The 16,961-nt window shown below is 44.4% G+C and overlaps 1 long non-coding RNA gene across 1 annotated transcript; it reads right to left on the bottom strand.

The window, feature by feature from the left end:
- Positions 1-1,408: 1,408 nt before the first annotated feature.
- Positions 1,409-10,732, bottom strand: LOC141041798 (uncharacterized). The gene is made up of 3 exons (XR_012203391.1): positions 10,368-10,732; positions 1,759-8,978; positions 1,409-1,656 (listed from the first exon to the last, which is right to left on the bottom strand). It is a non-coding gene; the product is annotated as an uncharacterized lncRNA (long non-coding RNA).
- Positions 10,733-16,961: the final 6,229 nt, after the last annotated feature.

The following is a 16,961-nucleotide window of genomic DNA, read 5'->3' as shown; positions in this document are numbered from 1 at the left end:
TTTGTGCTAGTATACTTTATATTATTTTGATCAAGTAATATGTCATACATATGTAAGATCATAAATATCATAGTTCCCACTAAACTTCTTGTATCCACAAGTCTTTTGATAAATTTCTTATCCAATTATTTTTTCAAATTTCTAGCTACTTGATACTTTATTTCAGATCATACACATGGCTTTGAAATATTTATATCATTCCGTTATTCTGAACTAAACCTTTTGGTTGTATCTCATATACATCCTATTTTGAAATCTCTTTCAAATTTAGTTTTGTTACTCATCTGCCAGATATCAATATACAACACTCACCATTGTAATCCATTTATGTCTTTTAGTATTGCTACTAATAAGAAGATCAATTCTTCCAATCCTACAAAACTCTTTTGTAAAATTATATTTTCAGGATCATTATACATGAGTAATTGAAGATCCATTTATACACTATCTGAAGGTTTCTCCTAGTTCAAAACTTGTTCCTCGCATATGGACTTCACTTTGGATTTTAAATGGTATGAGTAATACATATCTTAGTTGGGCGCCATCACTACTTTCTTGTACTGCACATATTTCATACTTATTTAAGATGAAATATTCAGTAGATTTGATAATCTTTCCCGACCTTTGCATTTTGTTACAGTCTTAACTGAAGCTTCTACATCATGTGTAGTAGATTCTATTGCTTACTTTTGCAGACAAAATTATTCCAAAACCTTTCTGGTTTACTCTTCTTTAACTTAAGCCAGGGATTCAACAATCTCAATAAGCTCTATCATTCTCCCACTTACTCCTTCAATGAGTAAACCTATACATCCTCTTGAAAAACATTTTTGTACTTAGAATTTTGTGTGAGAAATATAAAACCTACAATCAAGCAATAGTCTGAAATATTCTATAACTCTTTATAGTTTTTTCAGACTCTCTTAGATACTACACCTGTTTAGTAAATATAATATTGTTTCATTCATAAACCCTCAAAATTTAATAAGAGCAGATCGGTAATAACACAATTATTCAATTTCTTGCTAAACTTATGACTTAGATATAGTTCTTCATAAAAGAAGATTCCTTTTATCTTATGTCATAATGATATTATATCTTCATCCCAAATTTCTTTGAACTATTTTAAATATTTCAGTTCTTATCAAGTAAATTACATTTACTCGTAACTTTTGATGAAATATAATTTTCTGCCACACTCTGTTATATCCATTGGATGTAATGTATTTAGTCAATTGAAATAAAAGATTTTTATGCTTCATTTATATGAAGATCAATTATCTGATATAACTATGTGGTGTCATACACAAGTGGTTTCATCAGTCTTCTCAAGACGTTTAGCTTTAATGTTATAAATCATAGACTTCAAGATTTACCATGAATAAACCATCTCAAAATAAAGGTTTAATCAAAAACCATATTCTCATAACAATCTGAACAACTATTGTTTAAAACTTATAAGAATATCCATCGCATAATTCATAGGATAATGCATTACAAAACTCTGAAGTAAAATAACTATATTTTAGTTCTAAGATAAATCTTGATGATAAACTAAAGACATGACTTTGACGGTCTTTCACTAGCGATCCCATCACCATTCCCGATTTGTATCATGACTTCATTTCTTCTCTCCTTGTGAGCTCTCTGTAGTCCCTGTGTCAGTTTGCAAAATGAGAGCAACCGATTAGTATCAAATACTTATGACATACAAAATTTTATGAGTACAATAACATTAACTCTATATAACTATTATACCTTTACCCGAAAAACCGTTCTTCTTATCCGCCAAACACTTCTTGCAATTACGCTTCTAGTGTCCCTTCTGTTTGCAATAGAAACATTCAGTATCTTTCGAGGCTCCGCCCTTGTTCTTCTTCTGAGACTCGGTCTTACCGGCTTCAGTAGATTTCTTCTTCTTGGACTTGCCCTTCTTCTTGAAACTCGTGGTCTTGTTGACCATCAACACTGTTTTGTTCTTCTCAATTCCAGCTTCCGCCGTTTTGAGCATAGCAAACAACTCATTTGCACATTTCTCCATCCCATTCATGTTGCAATTCATGGTAAAGCCATTGTAAGATGGTGGGAGTGAAGCAAGCACAATATCTGTACAGAGTGTTGCTGGAATTCCAAATTCTAGAGAAGCCAGTCTATCAACAATCAACATAGAGCAAGCTTTACTATATGCTCACTCATTGAGGAACCCTCTTTCATCTTGCATTCAATCAAGGCCTTGGTTAATTCAAAACATTCGGTCCTTGCCTGTTTCTTGTACAGAACTTCCAGTGACGCAATTATGAATTGAGTAGTGGAACGTTCAAAATTCTTATGTAGCTCAGGATCCATGCAAGTTAACATGAGGCATGGACTGAATCGTAGTCATCAATATGAGCAGCATAAGCAGCAACTTATTCTGGCGTTGCATCCTTTCCGGGAGCATCACCCAGGGGTTGATCCTGCACATATTCTTAGCACTCCCGAGAACAAATCTCGGGTTCCGGATCCAATCCGCATAGTTTCCACCATTAGCAGCCAACTTTTCTTTCTCTAACATAGGGGCTAAGTTGAACATATTGCGAGCAATTTATCTACAACGATAGACACATAATTATTTAGACATTATCATAATTAAACCTTGCACTAAGTTGTTATAATTTTAACAATATGAAGTGTACTCCCACTCAAATAATATCTCTCATAATTAATAGTGAGTGATTCAAGATCCAAATCTAGTTCTCAGCCATTGATGTGGACATCACTCATGACCAGAATTTTGACTGGTGGGCAATCTATTGCCGATCATATCACCATATGACTCTTGTTCATCTTTCGATGCTGTGTGCTCCAAGCTCAAAACGATTCTGCTAGAACTTCAAGACAACCGAGTGCTATCTGCACATGTGGTTTGACCATCTCCGTCTTACATCTCTCACCTCGTTTGAACTCATGTGGACATGACGAACCTCGAGATGCTAGAATGCCGTAGAAGGCTGCAACACTAGGAAGAGCACTTTTTACTTGATATTTACTGTGAGAGATCACCCTAATAACTGATTACTTTGCAATCAAAGGGTGCAAACAACAAAAGGCATAAACATCTCAGGCAGTTCATAAAAGCATGATATGGTACAACCCCGGGCGTCGGAAATCTTCATGATCATCTTCAATCTCCAGTTGAAGCGTCGTGATGGCCATTATTTCGTTGCCGTGGCAACCGTTTCAAAAATGTTGCCATGGCGGAAATTTTAGAACACGTTGCCGTGGCGACCAAATTCAGAAATTCTGCCGTGGCACGAAATTATAGCTCCTCGTCCCGTGCCTTGTACACCTTCTCCTCGTTGGGGTCCTTCATGTACGGTTTTCCATCATCACCTATAACCTGTAGCTATCTCTATGATATTTACATTAATGTGGCAATCTCGTGGTTCCGACCATCATGCCTTGATGTGCAGGCCACTTAACATTACAACATATAACCATCTCATACATAAACTCATTATTAGGATGAAGGCTATACCACATCATATGCATACCATGCAAAACCAAGTTAGACGTCCTCTAATCAGTTTTAGCAAAATTTTAGTTACGTGGTTAATCAGTTTTAACAAGTAACACTAGCTACCTACGCCCACAATTAAGTTGATGATTCTTGATGCTAGATTAAGTTTCGGGGTGTGTGAAACAAGAGACTTGATAAAAAATCTCTAGCCCCACACTAAACTTCGTCAATACGCGTGACCCCCTAGAAGATCATCCATCTTCATCACCCTCTTGTATACGTGACGGTTCACTATTCTCAACTATGGTGAAGCCAAAGGAACGGTTAGTAGATCGTCGATAGCCAGAGCCGATCGATTGTAGAACCTTGTAAGAAGCGACACCATCCCGTCAATGAATTAAACCAAGGCAACACTCGAGGGAAGCATAGCAAGAACATCAACCCTCACAATCACATGTGATCTAGATCGCAACCTGCATCTACTCATAAAACAACTCATGACGCCACTGTTGGCAAACGTAGTAGAAAACAAAAATTTCGCACCTACGATCACCCAAGATCAATATAAAGATGCATAACGGGCTGGGATAACGATCGTTACCGTCACCGAGTTGTAGCAGAAGAAGAACGTGTCGGTGTAGATCGTATTTGGAGTCCCTCTAACCATCGATGAATGATCCTTCGTACCGCCTACGAATGATCCCTCGAACCAAAGATCGAAAGCACGACCTCTCTACTTGGTTGCAAGCATGCAACCTTCACGATCCGGCAGCGCTTCACCGTCCAGAGCTAATCGTTGCCGGAGAATTAGATGAAGGATATTAGAATCACACTGGGCTTCTAATTATCAGGACAAGAGGATTAGCCAAGCTCTTAGTCAACCAGGACCAATTAGAACATGAACTAGAAGAACTAGAGGAGGCTCCAAAACTTGTATGAACCATGGAGCAAAACCCCTAGTATATATAGGTTGAAGGAGGAGTGGGCATCTACCAAGGGGGGAAAGTCCCCCCTTGTCCAATTCGCCCCCCCACAAGGAAAGGGAGGTGCCTTCCTACTTGGGCCCTTGTGGCCCAAGTTTCCTTCAACCTCTTGGCCTTTTAAGGCTCGTTCATATTTAAATCAAATATAAAATGTTCTAATTACCTATAGACCATTATATATATTTTTAACATCTTTGAAAACATTTCCCACCTATATATTATTTATTGGTAATACCCGATATTACCCGATACTCTCTGAAACCCTTCCGATGACCCCGAAACGCTTCCGGATCCTCTTGGAACTATTCTGAATATTTATGAAACAATTCCACCAATATATTCTCATGACTCCCGTCCTACTAACACTCAGGAGATTGTGATTGCCTTCAGCTTGTGACTCCATAGGTTCGTTAACTCATGAACGGAACCGTTCGTTCAATGACCGGCAGCGGGACCGTGGACGTCCGTGTCGGTCCCTATGAGCAGACAAATAATATTCAAGTGAACCTTTGGTTATCATGTGATGTTCCCTTTGCTTCGCGATACTTCACAAAACCCGGGATGCATCGGTATCCTCCCGAATCATCACTATGTTCGTTATACCAAAATCCTCGTTACCAGTTTTGTTCTTCTTTCTCGTTATTGTGTTCCGGTATCCCCGTGACGAAGTCACGTGTGTCTGGCCAGACGATGATTGATGCCGTCACACCGAGAGGTCCCTAAGGATATCTCTCCATCATCAGAGGAGCAAATCCCACTCTCGAGCTATCCAGTCACTTGTCAAACTTTCTGATGAACCTGTAAGTTGTCGTTATGATCACCGTGTTATAGGTGACGTTTGAGCAACCCCAAAGCGCACCTTACGGTAAGAAGTGACCATGATACTCTCATGGTCTAAGGATAAATATCACAAGTTAACACTCCGTGTTATTACAGTTGAATGCAAACGATATTAACTCAATTCATAACTGTGACGCCCCCGATTCAATCGTACACTAATCATGCACGCAAACGTGTACGATCAAGATCAGGGACTCACGGGAAGATATCACAACACAACTCTAAAACATAAATAAGTCATACAAGCATCATAATACAAGCCAGGGGCCTCGAGGGCTCGAATACAAGTGCTCGAATACAGTATGCTGTGCTGTGTACCGCACATGAAGTGTGCCTTGCCATGAGTTGGTCAAGGGGTACAATAGTGATCCGGGAATGGATCACATGACAGCGGTCGAACTTATCCTTAGTATCTAGTGGACTAAGGATTTTCTCGATTATGGAGGTGAAAAGGAGTTCGTCGTAAAGGGTTACGTCGATGCAAACTTTGACACTAATCCGGATGACTCTGAGTAGTATATCGGATTCGTATAGTAGAACAATTATTTGAAATGGCTCCAAATAGCGCGTGGTAGCATCCACAAGATGACATAGATATTTGTAAAGCACACACGGATCTGAAAGGTTCAGACCCGTTGACTAAATAACCTCTCTCACAAGCATAACATGATCAAACCAGAACTCATTGAGTGTTAATCACATAGTGATGTGAACTAGATTGTTGACTCTAGTAAACTCTTTGGATGTTGGTCACATGGTGATGTGACCTATGAGTGTTAATCACATGGTGATGTGGACTAGATTATTGACTCTAGTGCAAGTGGGAGACTGTTGGAAATATGCCCTAGAGGCAATAATAAATAGGTTATTATTATATTTCCTTGTTCATGATAATCGTTTATTATCCATGCTAGAATTGTATTGATAGGAAACTCAGATACATGTGTGGATACATAGACAACACCATGTCCCTAGTAAGCCTCTAGTAGACTAGCTCGTTGATCAATAGATGGTTACGGTTTCCTGACCATGGACATTGGATGTCGTTGATAACGGGATCACATCATTAGGAGAATGATGTGATGGACAAGACCCAATCCTAAGCCTAGCACAAGATCGTGTAGTTCCTTTGCTCAGAGCTTTTCTAATGTCAAGTATCATTTCCTTAGACCATGAGATTGTGCAACTCCCGGATACCGTAGGAATGCTTTGGGTGTACCAAACGTCACAACGTAACTGGGTGGCTATAAAGGTGCACTACAGGTATCTCCGAAAGTGTCTGTTGGGTTGGCACGAATCGAGACTGGGATTTGTCACTCCGTGTAAACGGAGAGGTATCTCTGGGCCCACTCGGTAGGACATCATCATAATGTGCACAGTGTGACCAAGGAGTTGATCACGGGATGATGTGAGTTACGGAACGAGTAAATAGACTTGCCGGTAACGAGATTGAACAAGGTATCGGGATACCGACGATCGAATCTCGGGCAAGTAACATACCGATAGACAAAGGGAATTGCATACGGGATTGATCGAATCCCCGACATCGTGGTTCATCCGATGAGATCATCGTGGAACATGTGGGAGCCAACATGGGTATCCAGATCCCGCTGTTGGTTATTGACCGGAGAACGTCTCGGTCATGTCTGCATGGTTCCCAAACCCGTAGGGTCTACACGCTTAAGGTTCGATGATGCTAGGGTTATAGGGAAAGCATGTACGTGGTTACCGAATGTTGTTCGGAGTCCCGGATGAGATCCCGGACGTCACGAGGAGTTCCGGAATGGTCCGGAGGTAAAGATTTATATATGGGAAGTCCTGTTTTGGTCACTGGAAAAGTTTCGGGTGATATCGGTAATGTACCGATACCACCGGGAGGGTCCCGGGGGTCCACCAAGTGGGGCCACCAGCCCCAGAAGGCTGCGTGGGCCAAGTGTGGGAGGGGACCAGCCCCAGGTGGGCTGGTGCGCCCCCCACCAAGGCCCAAGCGCATGGGAGAGTGGGAGGGGGCAAACCCTAGGTCCAGATGGGCCTTGAGGCCCACCCTAGTGGCGCCCCCCTCTCCTCCCCTTGGCCGCCCCCCTTGGATGGGATCTAGGGCTGGCCGCCTCCTCTTGGGGTGGGAACCCTAGAGGGGGGCGCAGCCCCCTTCCCCCCTATATATAGTTGAGGTTTGGGCTGCCCAAGACACACGAGAACGTCTCTCTTTCGGCGCAGCCCTACCCCTCTCCCTCCTCCTCCTCTCCCGCGGTGCTTGGCGAAGCCCTGCGGGATTGCCACGCTCCTCCATCACCACCACGCCGTCGTGCTGCTGCTGGATGGAGTCTTCCCCAACCTCTCCCTCTCTCCTTGCTGGATCAAGGCGTGGGAGACGTCACCGGGCTGCACGTGTGTTGAACGCGGAGGCACCGTTCTTCGGTGCTTAGATCGGAATCAACTGCGATCTGAATCGCTACGAGTATGACTCCTTCATCCGCGTTCTTACAACGCTTCCGCATCGCGATCTACAAGGGTATGTAGATCCACTCCCCTTCCCTTCGTTGCTAGAGTACTCCATAGATTGATCTTGGTGATGCGTAGAAAATTTTGAATTTCTGCTATGTTCCCCAACATATATCTGGCACTTGGAAGGGTGTGTTTTATTAAGTATCCGGTTCTAGTTGTCATAAGGTCAAGGTACAACTCCGGGTCGTCCTTTTACTGAGGGACACGGCTATTCGAATCGATAAACTTCCCTACAGGGGTGCACCACATAACCCAACACGCTCGATCCCATTCGACCGGACACACTTTCCTGGGTCATGCCCGGCCTCGGAAGATCAACACATTGCAGCCCTACCTAGGCACAACAGAGAGGTCAGCACGCCGGTCTAAATCCTATGGCGCAGGGGTCTGGGCCCATCGCCCATTGCACACCTGCACGTTGCGAGGGCGGCCGGAAGCAGACCTAGCCTAGCAGGCGTTCCAGTCCAATCCGGCGCGCGCCGCTCAGTCGCTGACGTCACGAAGGCTTCGGCTGATACCACGACGCCGAGTGCCCATAACTGTTCTCGCGTAGTTGGTTAGTGCGTATAGGCCAAATGGCCAGACTCAGATCAAATACCAAGATCTCGTTAAGCGTGTTAAGTATCCGCGAACGCCGACCAGGGCCAGGCCCACCTCTCTCCTAGGTGGTCTCAACCTGCCCTGTCGCTCCGCCACAAAGTAACAGTCGGGGGCCGTCGGAAACCCAGGCCCACCTCTACCGGGATGGAGCCACCTGCCCCTTCAGCCCCCATCTCCGAACAGTATCATAAGTAATGTAATAGTATAAAGTATATAGCATATGCCCGTGATCACCTCCCGAAGTGATCACGGCCCAGTAGTATAGCATGGCAGACGGACAAGAGTGTAGGGCCACTGATGGAACACTAGCATCCTATACTAAGCAATTAGGATAGCAGGTAAAGGTAACAACTGTAGCAACAATGACAGGCTATGCAGCAGAATAGGATTAACCGAAAGCAGTAACATGCTACACTACTCTAATGCAAGCAGTATAGAGAAGAATAGGCGATATCTGGTGATAAGGGGGGAGGGCTTGCCTGGAAGCTCAGCCGAGAAGGAGGGGTCGTCAACACCGTAGTGGAACTGGGGGTCGACGGCAGTCTCGGGGTCTACCGGAAAGAAGTAACGGAGGGGGAAGACAATAAATAACAGAGCAATCAAAGTATCACAAAGTGTAACATGGCATTACACGGTGCTAGAGGTGACCTAACGTAGTAGGAGGTGATACCGGCGAAGGGGGGAAACATCCGGAAAAGTATCCCCGGTGTTTCGCGTTTTCGGACAGACGAATCGGAGGCGGAAAGTTGCGTGTTTGCTATGCTAGGGATGTGTAGCGGACGAACAAGCTGCGTAACCGGAATCGTCTCGTCGTTCTGAGCAACTTTCATGTACAAAGTTTTTTCATCCGAGTTACGGATTATTTTCTATGATTTTCCAAAGTTTTAATTCATTTTCTAGAATTACTGAAATTGTCTAAATCGAATTGAAGGCAGAATGTGCATTTGTTACGTAGTGTTACACTAGCCTATTTGTATGACAGTGGGACCCGAGGGGCTGGTCAACCATTTTACTTTGACTGGTCAAAAGGTGAGGTATGGCCCACATGTCATAGGCATCTAAATTAAATTAGTGTCTAGATTAGAATGGGGCCACATGTCATAGGCTATTAGGCTAATCTAGCACTAAACTGATACTAACTAAACAGCAGAATTAATTCTAGGACTAATCTAGCTAATTAAATTAGACCTAACTAGTTTGGGCCGGCCGCACACACGTGCACTCACACAACACACACATACAATGCTAGAGGTTGAATCTGTTTTCTGTTAACAGAAGATAACATTTTGTGATTTTCATAGGACTTAAACCATGCATCGAATGGATTTGGTCCAGTGGGATAAAATGAAGTTTGTCAAATATACTACCTTCACATAATATTTTTGCTCCTGTTAGTAGTTGTTTAGTGGCTGTTTAGGGGCAGTCCAGGGGGTTACTCAATGTAATATTGGGAAAGCTAGTTGCATCTACAGTAGTTAGTAGCAGCAGCAGTACAGCAAGCGGGTGGCTGGACAAGGGTGCGGGGCTGCGCGGGAGCAACGAGCGGCATGGGGGCGGCGACCACATGCGCGGGCTGACGCGCGGAGGTGCGGCCAAGACGAGCTGCAGGCGGCAGCGCGGCAGTAGCAGGAGAACTAGCAGCGGCCGGAGCCGGCCATGAGGTGGCTGGAGCTTGCGGGCGCGCGCGGGGGAGCTCGGGTGAGCCGGCGGAGCGTGGCGGTGACCGGAGCTCGACCGAGCTCGGGGTCGTGGCTGTGGGACACGACACAGGGGTTCGAGGACACGAACGGCATCGCCGCGAGGTCCTGAGCACGCACACGTGCTTGGCCGACCAGGAGGAGGCGACGACAGTGAGTGCAACGACGGCGACGAACTACGGTGGTGATAGTAGGAGACGGAGGGACGAGTTCAGGGGAGGGGGGAAATGTAGCGGCGCTCACATCGGTGACGGGGAGCCGCTCGTTGAAGCCGGAGGGGGTCGGGGCGGAGCTAATCGACGGGGAGGACGACGGCGGCCGAAGGCGAGGAAGTGGACGCGCGCGTCGTCGTGGTGACCTCCTGGCTCCGATCCAGCGGCTTAGTCAAAGCAGGGGAGCACCACAGAGCTTCTTGACGTGTTACAAGGGCGCAGGGTCGACGGGGAGCGCGGCGGGGAGGCAGCCCATGGCAACGGCGGCGGCGGGTCTGCGCTGTGGGGAGGAGAGGGGCGAGAGGAGGGGATGAGGAACGTGCTAGGGTTCCAGGGGGCTCGGGGGTGCTCTTAACTGCGGCGGGGAGGCGCTGGATGGCCGGCGTGTGGCCTCCCGCGGCCACGGACGACGCACGGCCGTCCAACGGGGCGCGTGAACAGGAGGTAGGAGATAAGGGGGTTAGTGGGCTGGATGTGTACTGTAGCAATGGGCTACAGTGCACAGTGCAGCTTTAGACTTTCTCCTAACTTTTTATTTTACTTTTTTTTCTTTCCTGCTTTCTTTTATTTCTTTAATGGTTATAGTTTTATAAAATAAACTAACGGTTCCTAGATTAGTATTACTATATTTACTACTACCACATTAATTTGGGTAACTATTCAAAATAGTTTAACATTTTATAAATAATAAGAGGCATTCATTAAATTGGTTAAGCCATTGTTTCATTCACATTTGAGTATTTAAACATCTTATAAAAGTGTGGTTTATCCTCCTAAATTACCTATGCATTATTTGGCAGTACCCGAACATTTTATTTTTATTGTTTGAAAATTTCGTTGTTTGCCTTTAATTAAAATTTGAATTTGAATCATTTTGAACTAACGCGAGATTAGCAACAGTAATCGAGGTGACGTGGCATCATTAGCTGAGGTTCACTGTAGCTTAAATATTCAGGCGTCATAATAACAAACAAGATTGGGTCAGTTCAATATAATCATTCTTCCAACGTCATAATCTCAATGTTGTTTTAGGATTATCATTACACTTAACGATATCCTAAGATATAAAAAACGTGATTATCAACAACACTTGAGCTAGTCTTAGAGGCGAGACTAGTAATCTTTTATTTTATTGTTTATCATTCCACACGTGCATATGAGTTTTCCACTAAATCACATATTCCAAGATCATAGCAGTTATAGCAAAAAAAAAAATAAACTCTATAATTATGAATATGGAAATATAATAATACAAATATTATTGCCTCTGGGACACATTTCCAACAGTTGTTGCCATTAAGGGTAAAATGACTGGGTTTATTCATATTGATTGGGTTTACTTTATCTACATCATGTCATCTTGCTTAAAGCGTTACTCTATTTTTCATGAACTTAATACCATAGATGCATGCTGCATAGCGGCCGATTGATGGAGTAATAGTAGTAGATACAGGCAGGAGTCGGTCTACATGTCATAGACGTGATGCCTATATACATGATCATTGCCATGTATACGTCATAACTATGCACTTTTCTATCAATTGCCTAATACTAATTTGTTTACCCACCATATGCTATGTGTTCGAGAGAGAAGCCTCTAGTGAAAACTATGGCCCCGGATCTATTTTTACCATATTATTAAAAACAAAAATACTTTGCTACAATTTTACTCTTTTTATTTTACTTTTATTTTTTATCTATCTATCACTATCAGAATTAATCCTTGCAAGTAACGAGTTCAAGGGGATTGACAACCCTCTTGGCAGTGTTTGGTGCAAGTATTTGCTTTTGTGTGTGTAGGTGCTGAAGACGAGAGTTTGCTTGGTTCTCCTACTGCTTCATCCCTCCTCTTCGGGAAAATCCCAACACAGTTTACAAGTAGCAGTGTCCTCCTCATTGGGAGCTCGGAGGTACTTGAGACAAAATACCCGGATCATGGTCTTGGCAAACATCCAAACTCATTTGAGCATGATATCTTCTTCAACGCGAAGATACTCATCGGTGCAATCAGCCGGAAGGCCATATGTTATCACTCTGATTGCCATCGAATTTTTTTGGTATGCACTAAATCCAAGCAAGTCGGTTAGATTCCTCCGGCGAGTGAATAAACGACAATTTTCCTCGCAATCTTGAACAATGCGAACAAAAAGAGATTTACGCATTTGATACGCCAACGGAAGAGGTGAGCCAGAGAGGTTGGTACCTCGGCAAAGTAGTCTTTCATGAGCATATTGTGGCCGAGGGCTCGGTTGCGAAGAATGCAAAGACGGCCAACCGTCGATGTGCGACGCCGGCTTCAAATTCTTGGACGAGATGCAACAAGAGGAGGTGCTCGGCATCGTCGTCACAATGCATCTTCTCTATGTCGGAATCATCCGACTCCGACGTCTACAAAATACATTCTGGACTTTGTCAAAGATCACCCGTCGGTCGGAAATCAAATCAGGAGGAAAGCTCTATATATTACCTTTGGCCGGAACCAATTTCCCCGGAAGCAAAGCCACCGCCCCTAACTTCCCCACCGCTGGCCAATTAGAAATCCGCAACCGCCATCGGCCCCTCCCCCCCCTCGTCGCTTTCCCGCGGGTTCGGCAAGCACGGACGACTGCATGGCTCACTCGTGACCGGAGTAGTCGGATCCGCCCGCAACTAGCCACTCCACGAAGCTACTTAGCGGATCCATGGTGTCGGCAGCTGCCGCCCTCCCGCGGCAAAAATGAGCCACCCTCGAGGTCCAATCTTGGTGGAGAAGACGCGGACGAGGATGACCGAAGCTCTCCAAGGTGGGGGTGGCCGGGAGAAGCAAATATCACTGGACATTTACGGCAGGGGCGATAGCGGAATGGTGAGCGCGAGCTGAAATTTCTCTCCCGCCAAGTCGCGTGAGGGATAGAGGGAACCACAAAGGGGATGGGGAAACGGTAGATTTGGCGGCTACATGCCAAAATATGGAGGTTGCCCCATAAATTTGTACGGGTCGGACTGATATACGGAACCTGGTCGGCACAATTTTTCGTCCGGGTCCTGTATATCGACGGTTATTTAATTTTCCGTAGTTATTTAATTTTGCGGGATGGGTAGATATAGTTCATCTGCTAGACTTGCTTTCATTGGAAGCATATTTTACCACTCTAGCCCTCCTGGGTCATCGTGGGGAGGAGACATGGAGATCACTGTGGAAGATCAATGTGCTCCCAGGAATTAGTGTTTTCTGGTGGCGTGTGGTAAAGGATTTTCTGCCGTGTTAGGGTCGTAGTGGGGCGTATCGTATAGTAATACCATGCATATCATACTTGTGTATGATACTATCTCCTAGTGCATAGTATCATAGACTAGTATCTTAGCTGGTCTTATTTATTGTATTTTTTTATTTAATTCTATGCCACCTCATCAAATTTGTCTAGTTGGCATACACGATACTTGCTATGATACACCCATTACAAGCAGCCTTACGGCGAGCTGCAACGACGGCATATCAGGACCTTATCACACTGCCCTATGTGCGGGCATGATGACTGAGTCATTATTCCATAGCCTGCTAGAGTGTGATCATGCAAAGGGGTTCTGGGAGGCGGCTGCTCGTTACTTTGAAATCAAGAAGCCAAAACTGAACCCAAGGGCATGGTCTTGAGATATCCTTGATCATCAGCTTATAAAAAGAGATGATGCGGCCATTATGATCACTTTGATGTGGGCAATTTGGCACTCACGCAACAAGTGTAGGCATGGGAAGGAGTACCAACCACTACAGTCATTAATCATCATAGAGAAGATTGTTGGTGCTCTGGAGCTGCCGCCAAGTGTGGAAGTTCACAGCAATGGTGTGCAAAAATGGCAGGCTCAGAGGACGGATAGATCAAGTTAAATGTAGCGGGGCAATTGATTCAGGAAGGAGTACAGGAGGGGCAGGTATTATTGTCCGAAATGACCAAGCGGCTTGGCTGAGAGCAGCTTGGTTCCGATATGAGGGAGTTAGTGACCCACTGTCCATAGAGCTCTTGGCTTGTCGAGATGCGATGAGTATAGCCTCTAGAGATGGGACTTCAACGAGTGGTAACTGAGACCGACTGTCAAGATATTCAGCGCCTACGGGATTCACCATAGAAGTTCATTGATTATGACATTCTATGTGAGTTAAAGGATATGAGTAATTTGCTCCACGGATACACGCTATGGTTTTCTAGTCGTTCTAGTAATGTAGTGTCACTATTTCCAGACGCATAAGGGCCTGAGACAAGGAGATTCGATGTCTCCTATTTTGTTCAACATTGTAGTCGATATATTGGCGATTCTAATAGGAAGGGCTAAGGAGGCTGGTCAAGTAGGTGGCCTGATGCCTCATCTAGTTGATGGAGCTGTGTCTATCCTACAGTACGCTGATGATACTATCATCTTTATGGAGCATGACTTGACAAAAGCGAGAAACATGAAACTGGTGTTATGCTTATTCGAACAATTGACTGGATTAAAGATTAACTTTTATAAGAGCGAACTGTTCTGTTTTGGAAGAGCCAATGAGGAACAAGAAGCTTACAGGAAATTGTTTGGGGTGTGAATTGGGGGCTTTACCTTTTACATATTTGGGTATACCAATTCACCATCGTAAGTTGATAAACGGAGAATGGAAATGCATTGAGGATCGATTTGAGAAGAAACTGAGCTGCTGGAAGGGCAAGCTGATGTCATACGGGGGCCGATTAATCCTTATTAACTCGGTTCTCACGAGTATGCCAATGTTTCTCCTGTCCTTTTTTGAGATTCCAGTTGAAGTTAGGAAAAGGCTGGATTTCTATCGATCCCAATTTTTCTGGCAGAGTGATGAACTAAAGCGAAAATACAGACTAGCCAAATGGGACATTATTTGTAGACCAAAAGACCAAGGGGGTCTTGGCATTGAGAATCTTGAAGTCAAGAACAAATGCCTTCTCAGTAAGTGGCTGTATAAGTTATCTGTTGAAACGGAGGCCACATGGGCGCAGATTCTCCGTAGTAAGTACCTTCACTCCAAAACTTTGTCCCAGGTAACAGTGAGGCCGACGGATTCGCCTTTCTGGAAAGGACTGATGAGAGTTAAATCGGTTTTTTTCAATAGGACAAAGTTTATAGTCAGAAATGGTACCAGGACGAGATTCTGGGAGGATACTTGGCTAGGGGAAACACCCCTAGCGCTTCAATATCCGTCCCTGTATCGCATTGTTCAACGACGGGACGACTCCGTTGCATCAGTGCTTCAGTCCATCCCTCTCAATATTCACTTCAGGAGGACGCTTGCCGGAAGCCGTTGGGAAACCTGGATCCATCTTGTGAGTAGACTGATGGAGGTTCAGCTTTCTCAACAACTCGATCAGTTGCGCTGGAAGCTTACTAGGAATGGAGAGTTTTCGGTTAAATCCATGTATATAGATGTTATCAATTCTAACTCTATTCCTAGTTCCAAACATGTTTGGAAAGTCAACGTTCCTTTGAAAATTAAAGTGTTTATGTGGTTTGTGTATAAACAAGTCATTTTAACTAAGGACGACTTGGCAAAACGCAACTGGACATGACCTACAAGATGTAGTTTTTTGTAATATGGATGGATCCATCAAACAACTCTTTCTTGACTGCCCGTTAGCAAAAAATTTATGGCGGTCGGTTCACATAGCGTTTAACATTACTCCTCCGAATTCTGTTAGCACGTTATTTGGGACGTGGCTTAACGGGATAGATCCCGAAACAGCGAGAGACATTCGCGTAGGAGTATGTGCTTTACTGTGGGCAGTTTGGAACTGCAGAAATGATTTGGTTTTTAACAGAACAACAAATATTCATTTTTTGCAGGTTATCTTCCGAGCCACTGCGTTGATCCGTATGTGGTCGCTACTCACTCCGACGGAGGCCAGGAAGCGTTTGGTTACTGGATCTATCCGGTGGGAGATGGTAGCTCGGGCTATTTTCAACCGGTTTGGATGGCGGTCATGTAATAGGATAGACAATTAGTTTTGCTATCTTTCTTTTGCCAGCCGGTTGTGGCCTCATGTCTGCTTACTTTGTTTTGCTCTCTGTGAGCTTTTTTTCTTTCGTTCAGACTGTAAGACCTTTGTTGAACCTATTTGCTTATTTATATAAGTTGGCCATATGCATCTTTTTGATGCAGAGGCCGGGGAGTCCCCCCTTTTCAAAAAGAAAAAATTATTCCTACCGTTCAGCTAAGGAAGCTTTAGTTATTCCTACTTTTGTTAAAACTTTTGATTGATGTACTCCCTAGCTGGCTAGTTGGGGTTGTTCAGTCACACATGCTTGCCCTTGTTGAATTATTTTTAAAAAATACGTCTAGGCGTATCAAAGCTTTATAGAAGGTGAAAATATCAATTATAAAAACACTAGCACTCGCTGCGAACAATGAGCGTAGCACGTACACACACGGCAAGAACGCGCCCGTTGAATAAAGAGCTGAAGGGCGTTGAACTTAAAAAACCCATCGTGGGTGAGGCGTTGCGGCGTTGGCCGTTCCAAATGTACGTGGACAACTCATGTGCACACACCGCTTGGCATGAGCGGTTCGTTATCAAAAATAAATCAACAACTCATGTGCACAAGAAAATAATGTAGCCCAACCACACGGCTGGGTTATAACAGAAGCCAG

Source organism: Aegilops tauschii, chromosome 2, assembly GCF_002575655.3.
Source record: "Aegilops tauschii subsp. strangulata cultivar AL8/78 chromosome 2, Aet v6.0, whole genome shotgun sequence".
NCBI classification, from domain to species: domain Eukaryota; kingdom Viridiplantae; phylum Streptophyta; class Magnoliopsida; order Poales; family Poaceae; genus Aegilops; species Aegilops tauschii.
Note: the sequence above shows the minus strand (reverse complement) of the source record. Positions and strands in the feature narration are given on the sequence as shown.